Here is a 21,351-nt window from a genome sequence, read left to right on the forward strand (position 1 = left end):
AACCGTTTTCATATTTCAAATCCAATTTCGAATCTTTGAAAACAAATTTAACCGTTTCCAAATTTCAAATTCAAAATCAAATCTTTGATAACAAATTTAACCGTTTTCAGATTTCAATTCAAAATCAAATCTTTGAAAACAAATTTAACCGTTTTCAAATTTCAAATCCAATTTTAAATCATTTGAAAACAAATTTAACCGTTTTCAGATTTCAATTCAAAATCAAATCTCTGAAAAGAAATTTAACCGTTTTCAAATTTCAAATTCAAAATCAAATCTTTGAAAACAAATTTAACCGTTTTCAAATTTTCAACCCAATTTTAAAGTCTTCGAAAACAAATTTACCCGTTTTCATGGCCATTGTGATGCCGATTCCAAATTCTTCAATTCTCGATTTTCAAATCCGTGATTCGGAATTTCAAAAACCGTTTTCGGAAACAACACTTTGTTTTTAGAGCCGCCGCAATTTCAACTCAATCTGTCTTTTGAAAACAAACCTAAGACAACCCTTTCAACTGGCCGACCTTTTGAAGATCCCTACTCTTCGGAAGCTGATGTGACCATAATTAGAGCATATTTAGCCCCCGAATTAGCCTTGTTCCCATGCTTTTTAGTGCATATTTGGGTCATTTATTGTCTTTAGCTCTTTGTTTTGCATATTCTTTGAGGTTTTGTGTCCTTGGTAGGAAAGGAGTGCAAACCTTGCATTTTCATGGCAAAATGAGACTAAATTGATTGAATTCAATGACCAAGCATCAAGGAGAGACAAGATTAGAAGGCCTTTGTACATATTATAGTAGATGGGCAATGATGAGAAAAGATCCTTGCATCCCCAAGGAAATCCCCAAGGATTTTATGAAGAAAAGAGAAGAAAAGAAGAAGAAACAAGACTGAGCAGCAATCCGTGCGGATTGACCTGAAGACGGCCGTCCCCAGCACCACAATCCGTGCGTCTTCCTTCAAAGACGCCCGGGTAGCAGCTACCAGAAGACGCCCGGGCAGAGACCCCTGAATCCGCACGTCCCGTGCCTAAGACGCACGGATTCCAAGACAGCACAACTTCGTTTCTTCAAGCTTCAAGAAAGATGCCCATCCTTCTAAAAATACCGGCGTTTCCTTAAGTAGGGACTTAATCGTCATTTAAGCCCTTAGTTAACCCTAATGCATCCACCTAATTTCCACTATAAATACCCCATTAGTCTAATTAGAAGAGCATGTTCTTCTTAGCAATCTTTAGTGTAGTTAATATCAATCAAATCTCTCTTTAGTTTTGTAATCAACAATTAATCAAGTTTTAATACAAGTTTTATTTCCTTAATCTCTCTTTTGTTCATCCTTTATTTTGGGTAATTGAAGATTATTTGGGTTATTATTGGGAGATTGACAACCTCTCAATCAAGCATCAAGTACTTCTTTTATTCTTGTTTTATTATTGGAATCATTAGTAGGTATAATTCTCTTAATCCCTTTTTAATTATTGTTTATTACTTTCATTTATTCATCATGTTTCACTTTGTTGGTATGATTGACAACCTTGCTAGCATGTTCAACATGATAATGAGTGAGTAGTCACCTAGCTAGGGTTAGTGGGTAATTAGGGGAAACCAACATGGGGAATGATTCATGCTTAAATTAATATGCTTTCATGGTTTATTTGCTTGCTTGTTTTGATCTCAACTCATGCACATGTTATGTTTGATGAAATGCGAGCCTATGAATCCTTGCATTTTTTACCCATCACCTATCTTTTCAATGAGACTTGTAAGACATAAACCAACTCGAGTCTCATTAGACCATGCATGTTGTTGAGTAGGGAAGACTAAGTCGACTTGTAGGTGTTGTACAATCTAATCGATTTGGCTCCGGGACCCAAACTTTCCTAGGATTGTAAGATATAACCCAACTCAATCCATCACAACAATAATTGCTTGCTTATAATTTGAGAACATGTTTGTATGATCAATTCCCATGATTCCCCTATGACCCCATGACACCCTAGTGCTTTTTATCAATTGTTTACAACCCTTTTCATTCATCTTGCTTGTTTACTTTCATTGCTATTTAGTTTAGTGACCTTCTACATCAACCCCAATTGTGACACCCCTAAGACACCACTAGTTGCAATAGAAATCTCATGTCAATTCCCGTCCCTTGGGATCCGACCTTTACTTGCCTCTTTACTAATTGTAGAGTTGTTTGTGAAGTTATAAATTGTGTTTTGGTCTAGGTGCTCCTAACGACAAGTTACCGAAAACATCTCTGTGATCCGACCAAAAATGGCGCCGTTGCCGGGAACGGTGTTAACTTGATTTAGATTTTCTTATATTGTTATTAGTTGTGTCTTTCTTTGCCTTGGGGAAGTAAAACTCCTCAAGGTTTGTTCTAATTGTTTTCGAGTTGTTTGATATTTTGCATGTCTAGAAGGTCACAAGGTGATTTGTTACCTTTTGATCGTGAAATTGAAAGAACTTTGACAACCAATAGAAGACTTGCTAGGAGAAATTTGAGAGGTATTGGTGAGGTTGTAGATATTCAACCAACTATTGAGTTCATCAAACCTTTTGCAAGAGAAGGTGAGGAGAACCCAACACAAAATACAACACAAAATCAACCCACAATGCCTAAGTTTTCATCACATTCCGTACCCACCGAGGAGAATCTACCCAATGGTACTCCCACACCACAACGTCTAACCGGAAATTTTATTGCCAAATCCGCATTTATCCAATTAGTCGAAAGAAGCCAATTTGGGGGGATGCCTAGTGAAGACCCTCATTCTCATATGGAAACCTTTTGTGACTATTGTGATGCGATTTCTCAAACCGGTGTAACTCAAGACCAAATTCGATGGGTTTTATTTCCTTTTTCTCTAATTGGCACCGCGAAACAATGGTTGAAAGGCCTTGATAAGGCTACTCTCGGAATTTATTCTTGGAAGAAGTTGGCTCTAGCTTTCTACAAAAAGTTCTATCCACCGGAAAAGACTAACATGCTAAGAGCTCAAATTACGGGTTTTAAGCAAAGGGATGAAGAATCTTTGTATAAAGCTTGGGAGCGGTTCAAGGGAATTTGTCGCTCATGTCCTCACCATGGACTTAGCGAGTGGTTCTTGGTACAACAATTTTGGAACGGTCTATATGAAGATTCAAGGAACATTCTCAACATGGGATCAAATGGAATGTTCACCGAAGTTGATGACAATCAAACTTGGAACAAGATTGAGGAAATGGCGGTCCATAACTCACAATATAGTAGACCTCGCAAGGCTACTAGAGGAGGAAAGCATGAAGTGGACTCCATTACTCAATTGGGTGCTCAACTTAGTGCTCACATTGACACAATCAATTTGAAGTTTGAAAAAGCTATGGCTAGACTTGAAGAAGCCTCAAAATCACCAAAGCATCATGTTAATGCCATGACGGCATCTTCATCAATCCCAAGTGGGATATGTGAGAATTGTAGAACTTTGGGACATGACCAAAGTGAATGTAGGGGAACAAATGAACAAGTGAATGCTTTCCAAGCATACAAGAGTGGTACCCCTTATTCCAACTATTACAATTAAAACACCAAATTCCATCCAAATCTCTCATACAAAAGCCAAAATGTTCAAAACCCTCAAACAACATACACCCCACCTCCCATGAGAAACCAAAATCAAAGACCCTTTTACAACCAAAACCAAGGTTACCAAAATCAAACTCCATACAATCAACAAAATGACCAAGGTTTTGATGTTCAAAAAGCGGTCCTCCAAATGCAAAAGAATCAACAAGAATTTTTCACTCAAATGCAAAAAGATAGTCAAGCAAAGGAAATCACCATCAACAACATCCTAGCTCACACCAAAATGTTGGAAACCCAATTGACTTAACAAGCATCTTCAAGCTCACAAAGACAAAAAGGGCAATTACCACCTCAAGGTAATCCCCCAAGACATGAAACGGTTAGTGCCATTCACTTGAGAAGTGGTACAAGGTATGAAGCACCGAAGAAGCAAGTTGAGGATGAAGTTGTGGAAGCTAGTGATAAAGAAGAAATTGTGCAAAACTCCAAAGATGGAGAACCATCAAAAGAAGAAATCTCAAAGAAAAATGAAGACAAGGTCAAGGAGAAGGAGCCCATTGTGATTAGACTTCCTTTTCCAAGTCGTCAAGCCAAGCCCAAATTTGATGACCAACTTGGAAAATTTATGGAAATTGTGAAGAATTTGGAAGTCTCAATTCCTTTCACGGAATTAATCAATCACGTGCCGGCCTATGCAAAATACATGAAAGACATCCTCACAAAGAAGAAGTCGATCCGGAAGCTTGAGACTATCGCCTTCACTAAGGTGAGTAGTGAAATACTTCAAGGGAGTTCACCTCCAAAACTCAAGGATCCGGGAAGCTTCTCAATACCGTGTACCATTGGCGACACCACGATCAACAAAGCCTTATGTGATCTAGGGGCTAGTGTGAGTGTTATGCCGTACTCGGTGAGTAAAAGGTTGGGGATGGGAGAGCTTAAATGCACCAATATCACACTCCAAATGGCCGATAGATCGACGAAGACACCATTAGGGATATGGGAAGATGTTCCCGTAAGAGTTGGGAAATTTTTCATCCCGGTGGACTTTGTCATTGTTGACATGGAAGAAGACTCCAATATTCCAATCATCCTAGGAAGACCTTTGTTACACACCGCGGGTGCGGTGATTGATGTGAAACATGGAGAGCTCACTCTAGAAGTGGGAGATGAGAGTATAACTTTTAATCTTGACAAGAATATGAGAGCTCCCCGTTTGCATGAACCATGTTTTATGATTGACCATTATAGCCAGAAGGATGATAGGAAGAAGTCGGAACTCCAATGGAAGAAGAAAATTGAAGATGCTCCATTCAAAGAGCAAGTGAATTGTAACAAAGAGAGCTTGCAAAGCTCATCAAAGTCAAGCAAAGAAGAAGAGGATGGCCTCATTGGCCAAGAAAAGAAATTGGGAGAGTTGTCTCTATCAACTCAAGAGATCTTTAGTGATCAAGTGGATGAAGTTTGTGGTCTTTGGGACGACGAGTTTGAAGGGATTTTTAATCCCTACATTGGCAATGCTATTGATCAAGACCGACAATAAGGGAAAAGATCTATTGAAGATCTTTATCATGATAATGAACAAGCTTTTGATTATTTCTTCAAGGTGTTGAGCAACATCAACAACACCTTGGACATGCCCCCATGACAATCTCTCTAAGGATGAGAGTTTGGTGGAGTCCTCCCTAAACCACCATTTGTAAATATTTCTAACTCCCTAACTCGCATTTCAATTCTTGTATTGCATTTTTGTTATTTTTGGATTTTTATACTTTGATCAAGATAATTGTCATGTTTGAGAGAAGTGAGGGAGGGACTAATGATTTCAATTAATGTGTAGTGCTTTAGCTTAGTGTGGGGATAGCAATTGCCTAGGCTATTCATGCCTTAGTAGTGCCCCCACAATGAAGAACACGAGATTTTGAAGAATGGAAAAATGACAAGGGATATGCAAAGTACACGGATGGAACTGAATCCGGGTAAAAGGGGTAGAATCCGAGCGGTTTCAAGAGAATCCGCCCGTCTTCAGGCAATCCGGGCATTTTGGGCAGAAGACGCTCGTCCTTCATGAGCTGAATATTTGAAATTTTTGGACTGTTAGCAAATCCGGGCGTCCTGCAGTAGAAGCCGCCCGTCTTCAAAAAGACGCCCGTCCTGAAGGGAAAGACGCCCGTCTTTTTGGCTGAGAAAAACAAGAAAAATCCCTGGAAAGGAATCCGCCCGTCTTCACTGAAAGACGCCCGTCCCGCATTTACAAATCCGAGCGTCTTCACTGAAAGACGCCCGTCTTTAGGCGAGAATTTCCCAACCCAGAACAGGCAGAATCCGGCCGTCCCGAAGGAAAGCCGCCCGTCTTCCCCCTGCATTTCAAATTTTTCGGGTTTATTATGAACCCCCTCCCACATTCATTTCTTCATTTCCTCATTCAAAACACTACTCATAAACCCCATAACTCCAAAACCCTCATCCTCTCCATCACAAAAACAAGATTCCTCACCAACATTCACCAAAATCAAATCAAAACATCCTTTTAACAACAAATTAATCACTCCTCTTTCAACAAAAATCAAAACCAAGCACAAAATCTTCAACCTTTGAGTCGATTTTTGAATTCATAAAGGCAAAGCTTTTCATCTTTAAATCGATTTGGGTATACTTAGAAATTGAAGATTTTCACTCTTTTCTTGGTTTAATCATCAATGGCAAGGACAAAGGGAGCAACAAAGGCAACAAAGGCAAAGGCACCAAAGGCAAAGGCACTCTCATCAAGACAAAAGAGTCTTCAAGCAAAGAAAGCATTGGCTATGGTGGTAGCTAGCCCAAACTTGAAAGTGCAACAACAACAACCTCCCATGGAAGCAACAACATCTACTACTCCGGAAACTGATCAACTTTCGAACTATCCGGAGGTAATTTTCATTTCCAAATCCCATAGGGACACTTTTGCCAAGTATGCTAGAAAATCATTTATATCCACCAAGTTTATTTGTGAAGATGCCTTAGATAATTTGGGTGTCCTTGAGCAAACTAGAGCCTTCTTTAAAGCCATAGGGTTGGAAAAATTGTTTGAATCAAAAGAATTGACATACCCCTCCCTTACCTTAGAATTTTTGAGTTCTTTGAAATTTAACAAGGTTGAGACTATGGAAAGCATCGAGTTTCGCCTAGCTAATGTGAGTAGGCGCATCTCCTTTGAGGAAATGGGTAAAGCTTTGGGTCTTAGTGATTCACCGAGTTATTTCAAGAATGTTGGCAAATATGACCCCGCTCCTCTTTGGGAGGCGATTTCCGGAAGGAAATTTGAGAACTTTCATGCTAGTCGCGCTCTATTAGTCCACCATCTGGGCATTAGAGTGTGGCACAAGGTCATAGGAAACACCATCATTGCAAGAAAAGACACCAACCATTTCACCAAACTCGATTTTGTTCTTCTTGAGTCGGCCTTGAACATTGGAAGGGAATTCACCAAGCCTTTCAACTCTCTAAGGCTTTTGGTGGATAGATGGCTAAACATCGATTGTGGGAAGCAAGGCACTACCGTTATTGCGAATGGAGGTCTAGTCACTATTTTAGCTAAATACTTTGATCCGAACTTCAACAAGGATAACAAGTATGTGGCGAAAAAGGGTGGTCATCTCATTGATATTGATACTATGATAAACAAATACAAGTGGGTCTCTCATAACCCTCTTGACACCAAGTATGGATGGCTCACAAGTGAGGCTAGATCTTTTACTTTGCCTTCAAAGATTTGTCGTTTAAGTGTCCACCGGACCAATTATCTCTTTCCCCTTTCAAAAGAGGCCGAATATATCATCCGACAACAAAAGGGTGAAATTGAAATACCCTCCTCTTCCATTGTCACACCACCCTATCCTTTCAAGTACCAAGAGTTCAAACCCGAAGGTGTTGAAGCAAACAAGGATTATGTGACTCTTCTTATGCAAGAGATGCACAAGCAAGCCTTCAAGGACTGGGAAGATGCTTACTTAGCCCAATATCCACCCCTCCTTCACTTAGCTAGGCAAGGACTACTTGATCCTTCATGTCCTTTGCCTAGTTGGGCGGATAGGGAAGTCTTCTTTCCGAGTGCATCTAGGGGTGAGCTTCCGGGTGACAATGAGGTTGTTGGTGATGAAGATGTTGATGATAACATTGATGAAGAGGCTAGTGAAGATGGAGAAGAGGATGATTAGCAAAATGAACAAGAAAGTGAAGAGGGAAGTGGTGATGAGTCCACTTCTAGTGAGGAAGATGATGATAGTGTTGATATGATGGAAGATTAGCAAGCTTTGGAGGCTCCTACCCTCTCGAGGTTTGTTCTACTTCTTTCTTTGTTTTAATTATTTTTCTTGATCATTGTTGGAGTAGTCCTAGCACCATAGAGGACTAACACCTCGGCCCCATTGAGGTGTTCTCATTTTATTGTTCCCACCTTTTGAAAATCCAAAATGACAAATTAGTTTCATGCATTGCATCGTGTGTGCATGAACTACACCCAACCTAAGGACATTAGAAATAATGTCTAACTCGGTTTGGGGAAGTAAATGCATACACAACGGGAGGTAATCTAAATTATCCTCTCCGTCATAAATAAAAAAACCATGCATCATGTAGTGTAGATTAGTGTAGCTTGCATTTAGTGTAGAAATCATGCATCATGTTTGCATAATTTCCCATCATTTTGGCCATTGAGGACAATGCCCATATTAGTGTGGGGATGGGGAATTCTAACTTAACTCTTATTCAAAAATCCAAAAAAAAATTGAAAAATTTCGAAAAACCATAAAAATTTGAAAATTGAAAAACCAAAAACAAGTTCATTTCCTTTGTAGTGTAGTCTTGTATATATTGTTGTATATATTGTGTTTGTTCTATCTTTGTTCACATTGATCGACTACGCCACATCCGAGACATGAGAATATTGAAGACCGCATGGTATGATCTTCCCAATCTCCTTTTTCCTCTTTATGTTAATGGCTATGTGGCTTTATTTTGATTGATGCGGTATAACAATGTGAATTTAGGACTTGCATTTAGTTTATATGACATATTAGTTGGTAGAATCACTTGCATTAGGATGTATATAATAGTTGCATCATGGCATATAGTTGCATTTAGATGAAGAGTTTTGAAAAGTGCCTAATTGGGAACTTTGACAAGAGCAACTAAGCCATTACAAATACTTTTTCAACTTAAGACTTCGCCTACTAGAATGGATGTAAAACACCCTAGATTGTGTCATACTAGTGTCTTTCGACCCATGACCCAAAGCCTAGTCAAGGGTTTGCATGTGAGTCACCTATCCAACCCCGTGATGCGATGTGGACTTGGTTAATTTGTCTAGGTGACCTTGATTGACCTTGTGGTATGGCAACCCAAAAATACTTTCTATCAATAAGTTTGAAGTGCTCATTTCAAAGATTTTGTTATATGGAAACGTTTTATTGCCAAGGAAACCTCAAATGTTTTGAAATGTTGAAATGTTGAGAATTTTAGTCGTTTTGATGGAGGCGTACCACTTCGATGTGGTTTGGAGAGGGATCCATTGAATTGGGCCCCCACACGGTTGTGAATTCAACCGCCCAGAGACAAAGTGACTATCACCCCGAAAAGCTATTGTCTAGAGGTTAACCGGTTGCCTAATAAGTGATTGGCGAAAGCAAAGGACATTATCACGGAAGGGACAAACCCCATCTCTAATTCTTGAAATGTGAAAGTTGAATGAGGTCAATTTTTGAATGCTAGTCATATCCACCCTTGTTTACAATGATTTGAGCATTTCATTCCCAAAAAGCCTTTTTGTCAAGCCACTTTGTCGAGCTTGGGACGATCCATGACCTTTACTTTTGTAGAGAACTCGAGACTTGTCATGTCATATGCTACTAGCATCATAGGGATCATCATTCCACGCCATCCGATCGCTCTTGACGAAAGTATTTGGAAATTGAGGACGAAAGTAGTCTAGTTTAACACCATTTGGAGGTGATTTAGTGCCATCCTCTTAGCCTTAGTGATTTGTTGAACTAGTATTTGTGACGGAATATATGCTCTTAAATTTGTTCCCTTTTAGTTGACTCCGCCACTTGATGAGGAAGTGGCTATTCCTTTTGTAGATGCATCCATTACTTGATTTTGTGTGCTTAATGTTTGGATGTGTCGCCATTTTGGCAAGACCCACCTTGCCTTTCAAGAAGGCATCCTACCTCATGGTTGTCTTGTTGTGAGTTGAAGGGGCGGAGTGAGACCCGCTAATTGTCTCATATCGGCTATGTTATTAGGTTAGTTTAAATAATGGTCCTAGTCTTTGTCACCTCTTTACTCGGGACGAGCAAAGGTTCGGTTTGGGGATATTTGATGTGACCATAATTAGAGCATATTTAGCCCCCGAATTAGCCTTGTTCCCATGCTTTTTAGTGCATATTTGGGTCATTTCTTGTCTTTAGTTCTTTGTTTTGCATATTCTTTGAGGTTTTGTGTCCTTGGTAGGAAAGGAGTGCAAACCTTGCATTTTCATGGTAAAATGAGACTAAATTGATTGAATTCAATGACCAAGCATCAAGGAGAGACAAGATTAGAAGGCCTTTGTACATATTATAGTAGATGGGCAATGATGAGAAAAGATCCTTGCATTCCCAAGGAAATACCCAAGGATTTTATGAAGAAAAGGGAAAAAAAGAAGAAGAAACAAGACTGACCAGCAATCCGTGCGGATTGACCTGAAGACGGCCGTCCCCAGCACCACAATCCGTGCGTCTTCCTTCAAAGACACCAGGGCAGTAGCTACCAGAAGACGCCCGGGCAGAGACCCCTGAATCCTCACGTCCCGTGCCTAAGACGCACGGATTCCAAGACAGCACAACTTCATTTCTTCAAGCTTCAAGAAAGATGCCCATCCTTCTAAAAATACCGGCGTTTCCTTAAGTAGGGACTTAATCGTCATTTAAGCCCTTAGTTAACCCTAATGCATCCACCTAATTTCCACTATAAATACCCCATTAGTCTAATTAGAAGAGCATGTTCTTCTTAGCAATCTTTAGTGTAGTTAATATCAATCAAATCTCTCTTTAGTTTTGTAATCAACAATTAATCAAGTTTTAATACAAGTTTTATTTCCTTAATCTCTCTTTTGTTCATCCTTTATTTTGGGTAATTGAAGATTATTTGGGTTATTATTGGGAGATTGACAACCTCTCAATCAAGCATCAAGTACTTCTTTTATTCTTGCTTTATTATTGGAATCATTAGTAGGTATAATTCTCTTAATCCCTTTTTAATTATTGTTAATTACTTTCATTTATTCATCATGTTTCACTTTGTTGGTATGATTGACAACCTTGCTAGCATGTTCAACATGATAATGAGTGAGTAGTCACCTAGTTAGGGTTAGTGGGTAATTAGGGGAAACCAACATGGGGAATGATTCATGCTTAAATTAATATGCTTTCATGGTTTATTTGCTTGCTTGTTTTGATCTCAACTCATGCACATGTTATGTTTGATGAAATGCGAGCCTATGAATCCTTGTATTTTTTACCCATCACCTACCTTTTCAATGAGACTTGTAAGACATAAACCAACTCGAGTCTCATTAGACCATGCATGTTGTTGAGTAGGGAAGACTAAGTCGACTTGTGGGTGTTGTACAATCTAATCGATTCGGCTCCGGGACCCAAACTTTCCTAGGATTGTAAGATATAACCCAACTCAATCCATCACAACAATAATTGCTTGCTTATAATTTGAGAACATGTTTGTATGATCAATTCCCATGATTCCCCTATGACTCCATGACACCCTAGTGCTTTTTATCAATTGTTTACAACCCTTTTAATTCATCTTGCTTGTTTACTTTCATTGCTATTTAGTTTAGTGACCTTCTACATCAACCCCAATTGTGACACCCCTAAGACACCACTAGTTGCAATAGAAATCTCATCTCAATTCCCGTCCCTTGGGATCCGACCTTTACTTGCCTCTTTACTAATTGTAGAGTTGTTTGTGAAGTTATAAATTGTGTTTTTGGTCTAGGTGCTCCTAACGACAAGTTACCGAAAACATCTCTGTGATCCGACCAAAAGCCGTCCATAAAACGACAAATGAATCTTTTTGAAAATTTTTGTTTTCGAAAATTTCAGTCCACCTTTCCGATTCAGGCTCGGGTCGATTAGAGTCCAGTCGATTTCAAGTCAAGTCGTCTAGATAACGTCAAGTCTCCGCCAAAGTTAGACCTACCTTCTGGTCTAGGTCGTCTCGCCTAATTGTCGGGACATCTTCAATGGCGTTAGTAGAGTCAAAACCTCTCGGGTATTAAAACCCATCTTTCCCCTACATTACGGGTCAAAGGTCAAGTTGTGTACATGTCTTGTCCAACGGCGTCATGCCAGCAACACACATCCAAATTAAGTCAGAATTCGTCTTTCTAGGCATCACTATGCTAAAGTTGACACTTGAGTCTAAGTTCAAAGTCATGCACTAAGAGTTCAAACACAAGAGGTCATTCGCGATCTTTAATGAACTCATAACCTAGTCACACCGTCGCGTCTTCACGACATAACTGCCTTTTTACATATGTGTCGTACTTGCCTTTGTTGGTGCAATCCCTTGCCAAGACAAGTTATAACGCCCATCGTTATGTTAATTAGGAATCCCTTGGGTGCCATCAATCGCCAACCAGGAACTCAAGAAGCCGATCAATCTGCAACCGCCATGACTTCTGCTGAAACCAACAACGTGGTCCTTCGACTTCTAACTACCGTGGAAAACTTGATCACTCGTCTGTCTCAAGTTGAGGACAAAGTGATAACGGGAGTTTTGCCTCTTTTGATATTGAGCAAAGGGTTAAGCTCCTTGAAAGCCAACTACTTGCCAACAACAAAATCAACCCTAGTTGGAGGGCTACCAAAACCACTGAAGCCAATTCCTTAGGTGCTCCACCAACCAAAACCAGACGAACTCATAGGTCCTTCCCTGATTTGGGTATGCCTTATGCCACAGCCTTGGAAAGGCTAATCTCCAAAGGAAAGCTCAAACCGGTTGGTCCAACTCCAGACCCTCTACCAAACAAGCGAAGACGTAAATGGGACGGAAAACTATTTTGTCAATATCACCAAGGTCGCGGACATGACACTGAAATGTATCTCCCCCTAAAAAGGTGTCATCAATGATATGATTGAAAAGGACGAATTGCCACAACCTCCCTCAACAAACAACAAAAACAACCCTCCAGGAAACCCTATTGGACACAGTCAGGAATCTTCCCTAGACTGCTCTCATCTCATCTTTCCTGACGATGAGAAAATTCATACAATTGACGAAGATGGCATACAAAGCGCTATAATGATGCTCTCCGTCTCCATCAACAACATATTCTCAAAGCTGCAAGTGGCTATCGATGACTTGAACACACGAGTAGCTAATTTAGAGAAAAGGTTTGGTAGTACCAAAAATGAACCTAACCATCAAGGAGAAAACCAACCCTCCGTTTACCAACCAACAGCTGTTGAAAATAAGGAGTCATCCGATGGTTCCCACATCCTCGAACTTACCAACAAAGAACATGAAATCACCTCACTAAGACCCCTTTCAATATACCAAGCAACATCCCAAAAACTTCCCATTGACAACGACCAAATCCTGTTTCCACCCAGGATTGACGAAAACAAAAACAAAACTCACAAAAACATCCCAAAAAACACCAATGTTGGAATCATGGGAAAACATCAAAGGGTATTCACAGATCTGGGAATAGTATATGACACCGCTCTGGAGATTCTTGCTTCAGAAGGAATGCTGCAACCCATGGGCCCGACTCCGGACCAACCTGAACATAGGAGAACCCGATTCTGGGATGGTAATGCCTATTGCCAATATCATCAAGGCAAGGACCATGACACCGAAACTTGTTTCAAACTCAAGCATGCCATTCAAGATATGATTGAAGCTGGCAAAATCATAGTTGCACCTCTTAGTCCAGACAATCCTCCTGATTGTCTCAAGTCAAACATCAAGGTTGAACGTTCTCAAAGGACATTCACCAACCTCAACACAACCTATGCTGCAGCTCTTCTAAAGCTTGTGACTAAAGGGAAGCTACAACCAATCGGGCCCACCTTGGACCCGCCTGAATGCAGGAAAAACCGTTTCTGGGATGGCAGTGCCTATTGCCAATACCATCAAGGAAAAGGTCATGATACTGAAACATGCTTCAAACTGAAACATGCTATTCAAAATATGATCGACAACCATGAACTGATAGCTTCATCCTTAAGCCAACAAAGTGATGAAGACAACCCTAATGAACATCTCTTTCTGCATGGAGATGAAAGCCTCTTGGACTATTGTCCCCATATTATCCCAAACAACGAGAGTGAAGTGCTCAAGTGGGTCAATGCTCAAGACCAAACATTCAAGCCGCTGGATGCTGCAAAGGAGACCTTCGAGAAGGAAAGTGATGATTAGGAGTCTGTATCTACGATTGAGTCCGAGTCCGAGTCTTAGGCTTTCTCATATCTATCCTAGTGTCTGTCCTTTTATTCCTAAGTGACAAACTGGGGGGCTGTCCCCATGAGTCACACGTATTCATCGAGTCTGTGCTAACATCTTATTTATCTAAATAAAAGCACAATTTTCATCTATCATATATTCTCCCCTTTACCTTTTCCCATTGACAACGCGAATTGATTTGAGAATTGATTTAAAACAAACAACATGTTCCAATTCAACGTGAGTACACTCGAGTGAAGTTCCGTACCGAGTAAGCAGAGGACTCAAAACTCCGTGTCCATTTTCTTTACCTATTCCATGTCTGCCAATAGAAACCTTTCATTAGCACCCAATTTCGAACGAGCTTTTATCAAAGGGATTCTACGACGAACCCAGATAACAAACCAGAACATCTCCTTGTTCATGATCAATGATGGAAGGCAAGCCCATTCCCCACAAAAACATCCCATCACCAAGTATCAACCTCTCACCAACGGGTACATCCCCGTCTGCACCTTTACCTTCCTCGAACGACGGACGGCAAATAACCAATAGATCCAAGCCAAAACAAAGGCTAAAACCAAAGCCAAAGTGAAAGCCAGGCTAAAGCCAGAACAAAAACAAAATAGTGAAATTCAAATTCACTATTTTCATAAATTTTAAACGACGGAAATAAAAACCGTCATTTTCAAATCAAAAAACAAAATAGTGAAATTCAAATTCGATATTTTCACAAATTTCAAATGACGGAAATAAAAACCGTCATTTTTCTAACAAAAACAAAATAGTGAAACCCAAATTTGCTATTTTCGCAATCTTTCAAACGACAAAATTAAAAACCGTCATTTTTTCAAACAAACACAAAATAGTGAAATTCAAATTCGCTATTTTCACAAATTTCAAACGACGAAAAGAAAACCCGTTATTTCTCAAACAAACACAAAATATTGAAATTCAAATTCGCTATTTTCACAAATTTCAAACGACGGAAAAAAAACCCGTCATTTCTCAAACAAACACAAAATAGTGAAATTCAAATTCGCTATGTTCACAAATTTCAAAGGACGGAATTAAAAACCGTCACTTTTCAAACCTCAGACCAACGAGTCCAACACACGAAATCCCGGACCAATGAGTCCAAATCACCAAGTCCAGGACCAACAAGTCCAAATCCCAGGACCAATAAGTCCAAAAAACACCAAGTTCAAGACCAACAAGTCCAAAGCCCAGTACCAATGACTCCAACACACAAAATCCCGGACCAATGATTCCAAAACACTAAGTCCAGGACCAATAAGTCCAAAGCCCATGACCAACGAGTCCAACACACAAAATCTTGGACCAGTAAGTCCAAAACACCAAGTCCAGGATCGACAAGTCCAAAACACCAAACACCAAAACCTCAACCAACATTGCTTCACCCCTAAGTTCTTCTAGAGACTGATACAGGGAGATCTATCTAGGATCCTAGGGATTCCCCTCAAGATCATAACCAACACTGCTTCACCTCTAAGTCCTTTTAGAGACTGCTACAGGGAGACCTATCTAGGCTTCTGAGGATTCCCCTCAAGCTCGTAATATCACACCTTAATCTTTAAGGTCCAGACATGGGATTCTGATCCCACATTGTTTGCCAACCAACCATTACGTGCTCAGGCCACATCAAGCCTGAGACCTCATTCCGCACCACATTACAAGCCGTAACCCATCGGCCCAAACACCACAAATACAAGTTCCATATTTTTATCTGGCAAACAAACCTCCTATTACCAAGCTTTACATTCGATAATGTCGAAGCAGTTTCCACCTTGACCCAGATACGGAGTCTTCAAAAAACATTGCTCCCCGGAACGGGACATATCCATTTCATTCTTAGAGTCCACTTTTTAGTGTGATCACGTAACAAGAAACATTTTTCAAACTATGCCTCTTTGATTCATGATCAAGAGGGAATTCTCTCCAATTAACTTTCGAGTCACCTAACGGAATTTACCGACGTGACCCTCAGCTCCAGATTTTTATCTGTCAAACAAACCTCTTATTACCAAGCTCCACATTCCATAATGTCGAAGCCATTTCCACCCTGACCCAGATACGAAGTCTTAAAAAAATATTGCTCTACGGAACGGGACATATCCATTTCATTCTTAGAGTCCATTTTTTAGTGTGCTCACGTAACAAGAAATATTTTTCAAACTATGCCTCTTCGATTCATGATCAAGAAGGAATTCTCTCCAATCAACTTTCAAGTCACCAAGCGGAATTTACCGTCGTGACCCTCAGCTCCAGATCTTTATCTGACAAACAAACCTCTTATTACCAAGCTACACATTCCATAATGTCGAAGCCATTTTCACCCTGACCCAGATACGGAGTCCTCGAATGCTTTGCTACCGAGAACGGGACATACCTAGTTTACCCTTTGGGTCCACTTTTTAGTGTGCTCACATGATAAGGAACATTTTCACAAATTACACCTCTTCAATTCATGATCAAGGAGGGATTCTCTCAAATCAATTTTTCGAGTCACCAAACGGAATTTACCGTCGTGATCCTCACACTTTAAGGTCCTAACAACTCGCTTAGGCACACACACTCAGAACTACGATCTGGTTTGATTTCACACCACGTGACTACGTAGGCAGTCCTTCAAGGACGCAACCATACACCTCAAAATCAATTATCAACTCACACATTCAGAACTACGATCTGGTTTGATTTCGCACACACGCGAATACATAGGCAGTCCAATTACAAGGACACAACCACACCCCCTCACACATTCAATTTTCCCATCAGAACTACGATCTGGTTTGATTTCGCACACACTCGAATACGTAGGCAGTCCCCCAATAAGGACGCAACCGCATACCTCTTTCAAAACATTTCCAATCCTTAAAAGCGGCCTACTCAGCCGCACGCTCAATGCTATACCCCTTTACTGGGGGCTCCTTCTTGGATGCGTCACCCAATGCTTCCTTTTGCCAAATTCTTACCTTCTCACTTTGGGGGCTTCTCTTTCGAGACGCCACCCGTCCTTTATCCTCAAACATCTTTTGAGTCTCAACTACAGTCCAAAATAAAACCGTCCATAGTCTAGTGCTCGGTTCAGACGATGACAGGGTCTTGGTTCCGCTCTCCGAATCATCATGCCTTAGGGAAGGATCTCAAACGAGCAAATGGTGGCGAGGATGTCTCGAGAAGATAATCAATTTGTGTTCCCCAGCCGAGCGGACCTTATAACTCAAGGATCTGATGCGCAATGTCACCCTTTCTTAGCTAAGGAGTTGCACACACATAAGCAAAGTCTGTCAGAGTCACCCCAATGTCGTGTCGATACCTGAGTTTGTATCACGTTCACGACCATTTGTTTGTCAGTCTGTCAGTATGCATCCGTGTGAGTCAATGTCGCAACGGTCACGTGTCTCCAATCTATCAAATCACAGATCTACAGGCAATAAGACTTAATTTTAAGCTTTATAACTTTTGACATTTCTATCTCCCCTCGCGTGAGATATATTACATGCTAGTTGCTTATGTGCTAATTGCTCACATGCTTATGTGCTTATGTGCTTATATTCTTGCGTACTACGTGCTTGTGTATGAGACTACGGATTTGTGTGGTCACTAACCTTGTAGATAATCTGGAGAAGAAAAACGCACTCCAACTGAGTACTGGGTCCTTCCCAACAAATGCCGACCCGTCAAGTCTAAGGGCTTTAACCGCATCGATTACATGGCATACGCTACCTCCTAACGAGCGGCAACTCATATCCCCGACGAGTCCTGAGAAGTTTCTAACCCCCCAGCGAGTGCCGATTTTCAAATGGGAGTCCCACAGGTCTTTCAAAGATCCTTGTAACATCGTTCATGATCCCGACGCAGCGCTCTACCTAAATGGTTTTCCAGAGAGCCTTGCTCAGATGATTTATCCCCACGGATTTTTTTTAGGACCCCAGCAAGTTGGAGTTCATTGCTCCTTAGCCGAACCTATCAACGTCAACCTGGTTGGAAGTCATTACCAGACAATATCTTGAAATAGGCCCGATGTTTCAGGCTATTTCCCACAGTCGATCATTCGACCATCGATGGCTGGCGAGCCTCAAAACGCACCTTCAACAAGGCTGGCGAGCCTCAAAACGCACCTTCAACACGGCTGGCGAGCCTTTGCGCGCAAATGATTCAAGGACGTATCCCGAAGATGCCGCAGGTATGACTCCTAGTTATGGCTGGCAAGCCTTTATACGTAGTCTAATGGACTTTAAATGACCCACATCGAAAGTCGACAGACTCTAAAATGTCCCCGACGGTAGGTCCTTGACTCGAATCCCCGAGTCGCCTCGACGTCGCCCTTCCCGACTGCAGGTCCTTAGCTCAAACCCTTTTGAGTTGCCTCGACGTTGCAATGGTCTTCAGGTTGTAATCTTCGATTGACCTGGAGGCCATACTTTGACTTTCGCCTCGTCCAAGGCTCAGTCAAAGTAGGGGGTCTGTAGATAACCAGTATCTGCACCTTCCAAAAACCACCCGATAATGATCGGACTATAACGTGTTTTTGATATGCGTGCGTGGATTAGCTATTCATGATACTGTTTAATGCACTACTCGGATATTAAAAATGATTTCATAAATGGTTTTCTAACTTCATTTGCAATAAAATAACACTATTTAGAGTTAAAACCGTCTTCGGACCCAAAGCCGACTCAGAAACCCGCAACTCGAGTCAACCCGACTCAACCCGAGTCTCGAATGTCAAAAATAATGCCATGAATATATTTATCATGTCATTTCCATTAAAATGACCCTAATTAGAGTCAAAACCGACACTGGGCCAAAAACCGACTCCAAATTCAAATCCCGACCCACACGGGTCAAACCCGAATCAAGCACACAAAACACCTACCTCAAGTAACACCCAAAATCATCTTATTAGGTGCCCATATTGTTACACGACATCCTATTTGATTACCACAAATCAAACCAATCAAATAATAGATTGGGAAAAGGTCGCGTCCAAATTGAAAAGGACATGGCACCCCATTGCATAGCAGGCATGCTCGCGCCTCAATGGGCTACCTCCTTAGCCTCCAAGCAAACTCAACCGACCTACCATGGCTACCACCCCACATTTCTCTATAAATACCCACCTTCACACACCATAATATTCACGTGAGCGTCCGCCCCCTCACATCTCCCTTAAACTTCTAGACTCGACTTCCTAAGTCACAAAATCGACACGTGTTTTTGACCTACCGATCGAAAACACAAGCCTTACACATTTTGTTTGGTACCGTCGCCGTGCATTCGACCGACCCATTCGACCAACTCAACATTAATTAATATATTTTTCAACAAAATATTTTCAACATCTCTTCAAAACAAAATCCTTTTTTAAGGCACTCTTTTAAACTTCTTTGATCGCGAGTAGTCACAACGAGAAAACCGTCTCTAAAGTCGTCTACCTCGCAAACATCAATACACGTAAGTTTGAGGGTGTAAATATTCCTTTCATTTCATGTCTTTACTGTTTTTATGAGTTTATAAGCATGAACAATGCATAACACTGTTCAAATATAGGTTAGATGAGCCAAAACCGAGTTTTGGCCTAAGACATAAGCTCTTTGCTATGCAAAGAGGCTCGTGCCTCTTGTGGCTTCTCGGGTCAGACTCAAACGTGTTTGAGTTCATCTTCCTTCAACACTTTCATTTATTTTTACTTCTTTTCTATTACGGTTTTTACCATTTTAATTCATTTTTATGACGAATATTTTGACCATTACCGAAATCATCCTTGGTTCCATATACCATGACGGTCTATTCTGTGACTCGGTGATATTATTTGGTTAATTACATTTTAAAGGGTATTATAACACTCTTTTCTTTTATTTAACATTTTTCTCATTTATTTACACTTGTAAACAGAAAAGGTCCCTAGAGGTAGAGGAAGGCCGAGACAGACATAGTTGAGAGTGATAGAGCACGATATGAGATTTCTGGGGCTTAAGGAGAGTATGGTGACAGAGAGGGCACAATGGAGGGAAAGGATACTGTAGATACCCAGTATCTGCTGAGACTCCAACAAACACCCTGACAGGGCTGTCGTATACCTATCAAAAATAACTAACTAAACCAACTATATAGCTAGGGAAGTCAGGTCGATCTCCTCAGGGAGGCAAGATATCTGTAAGAGTCCGTCTATTTGGTCACAAATGGGGGGTGTTTATAATTTGATTTCTAAACTAAAAGGTTTAAAGGAAGAGAAATAAAGAAAGAGCAATTAAGGCAGAAAATGAGTTTAAACTATCAATAGAGAGGGGACATGTCAGGATTTCGGTTCACTACGGTAGTCCAGTGACTCAACTGTAAACAACTTAGATAAATTACTGCGAGACGGATATGGAAAGGTCCTTCCGGTCCACTTTCTACCCTAAACTTCCACTAACTTAACTTCCATCCTCGCCAGGGTAGTCTACTGTTCATAGCAGGTCTATTTAGTCCAATCTTCCAATCCAGGATTAAATTTAACCAGATTAAAGAGGTGACTCAGAAGCGTGCACTCAACTAAGTCGGTAAATACAGTTATATTTCTATGGTGACAGAATCTCACAATTAATTCGTCTAACTTATTCACTACATCGTCACATTTCTACCGTAGATCCCCTAATCCCAACATGAAACATATTTAGCTACTCATATCGCTATTAATACTATCAATACTAACAGCAAATAAATAACCAGCATTCAACATGATAAAACAATAATGAAAATGCATAAAAGGTAATTAGGGCAGAAATTAAATAAAGCAAAACAAGTAATTAAAGTGAACAAATGAAAGATTAATATTAAAGATGGAGAAAGAGATTACAATCGTAGGAATCCGGCGTAAAGAACAAGCAAATCCGAACGAAATAACCCCGAAAATAAAGTTACAGTGAAAAAGAGAGAGTACGCAGTCTTGAAATGATAGATGATATTATTGAATAAAAATTAGATGCTAATGACCTAGTAAAGTTGCGTTTAAATAGAAAATAAACTAAGTTCAAAAGCTAAAACAAGTTCACGGGCTAATTAAAGCCCACGAAAGCCTAAACCACTCGATCGAGTAGTTTGAAACCACTCGATCGAGTAAAACTCCAGATAAGTTACTCGATCGAACATAAATGTTACTCGATCGAGTAACTCCACTTTCCAGCACTTCTTGATCGAGTACAAATCCACTCGATCGATCAACCAAGGCAACAGAAACCGCTCGATCGAGTAATAAAACCACTCGATCGAGTCTTCTTCCTTCAAATCAGC

The 21,351-nt window shown here is 40.5% G+C and overlaps 1 non-coding gene across 1 annotated transcript; it reads right to left on the reverse strand.

Annotated features, from left to right (window-relative positions):
• Nucleotides 1–2,989: 2,989 nt before the first annotated feature.
• On the reverse strand, nucleotides 2,990–3,096 carry LOC141650714 (small nucleolar RNA R71). The gene has a single exon (XR_012546732.1). It is a non-coding gene; the product is annotated as a small nucleolar RNA R71 (small nucleolar RNA).
• Nucleotides 3,097–21,351: the final 18,255 nt, after the last annotated feature.

The sequence above is a fragment of the Silene latifolia genome, chromosome 3 (assembly GCF_048544455.1).
Source record: "Silene latifolia isolate original U9 population chromosome 3, ASM4854445v1, whole genome shotgun sequence".
Lineage (NCBI taxonomy): Eukaryota > Viridiplantae > Streptophyta > Magnoliopsida > Caryophyllales > Caryophyllaceae > Silene > Silene latifolia.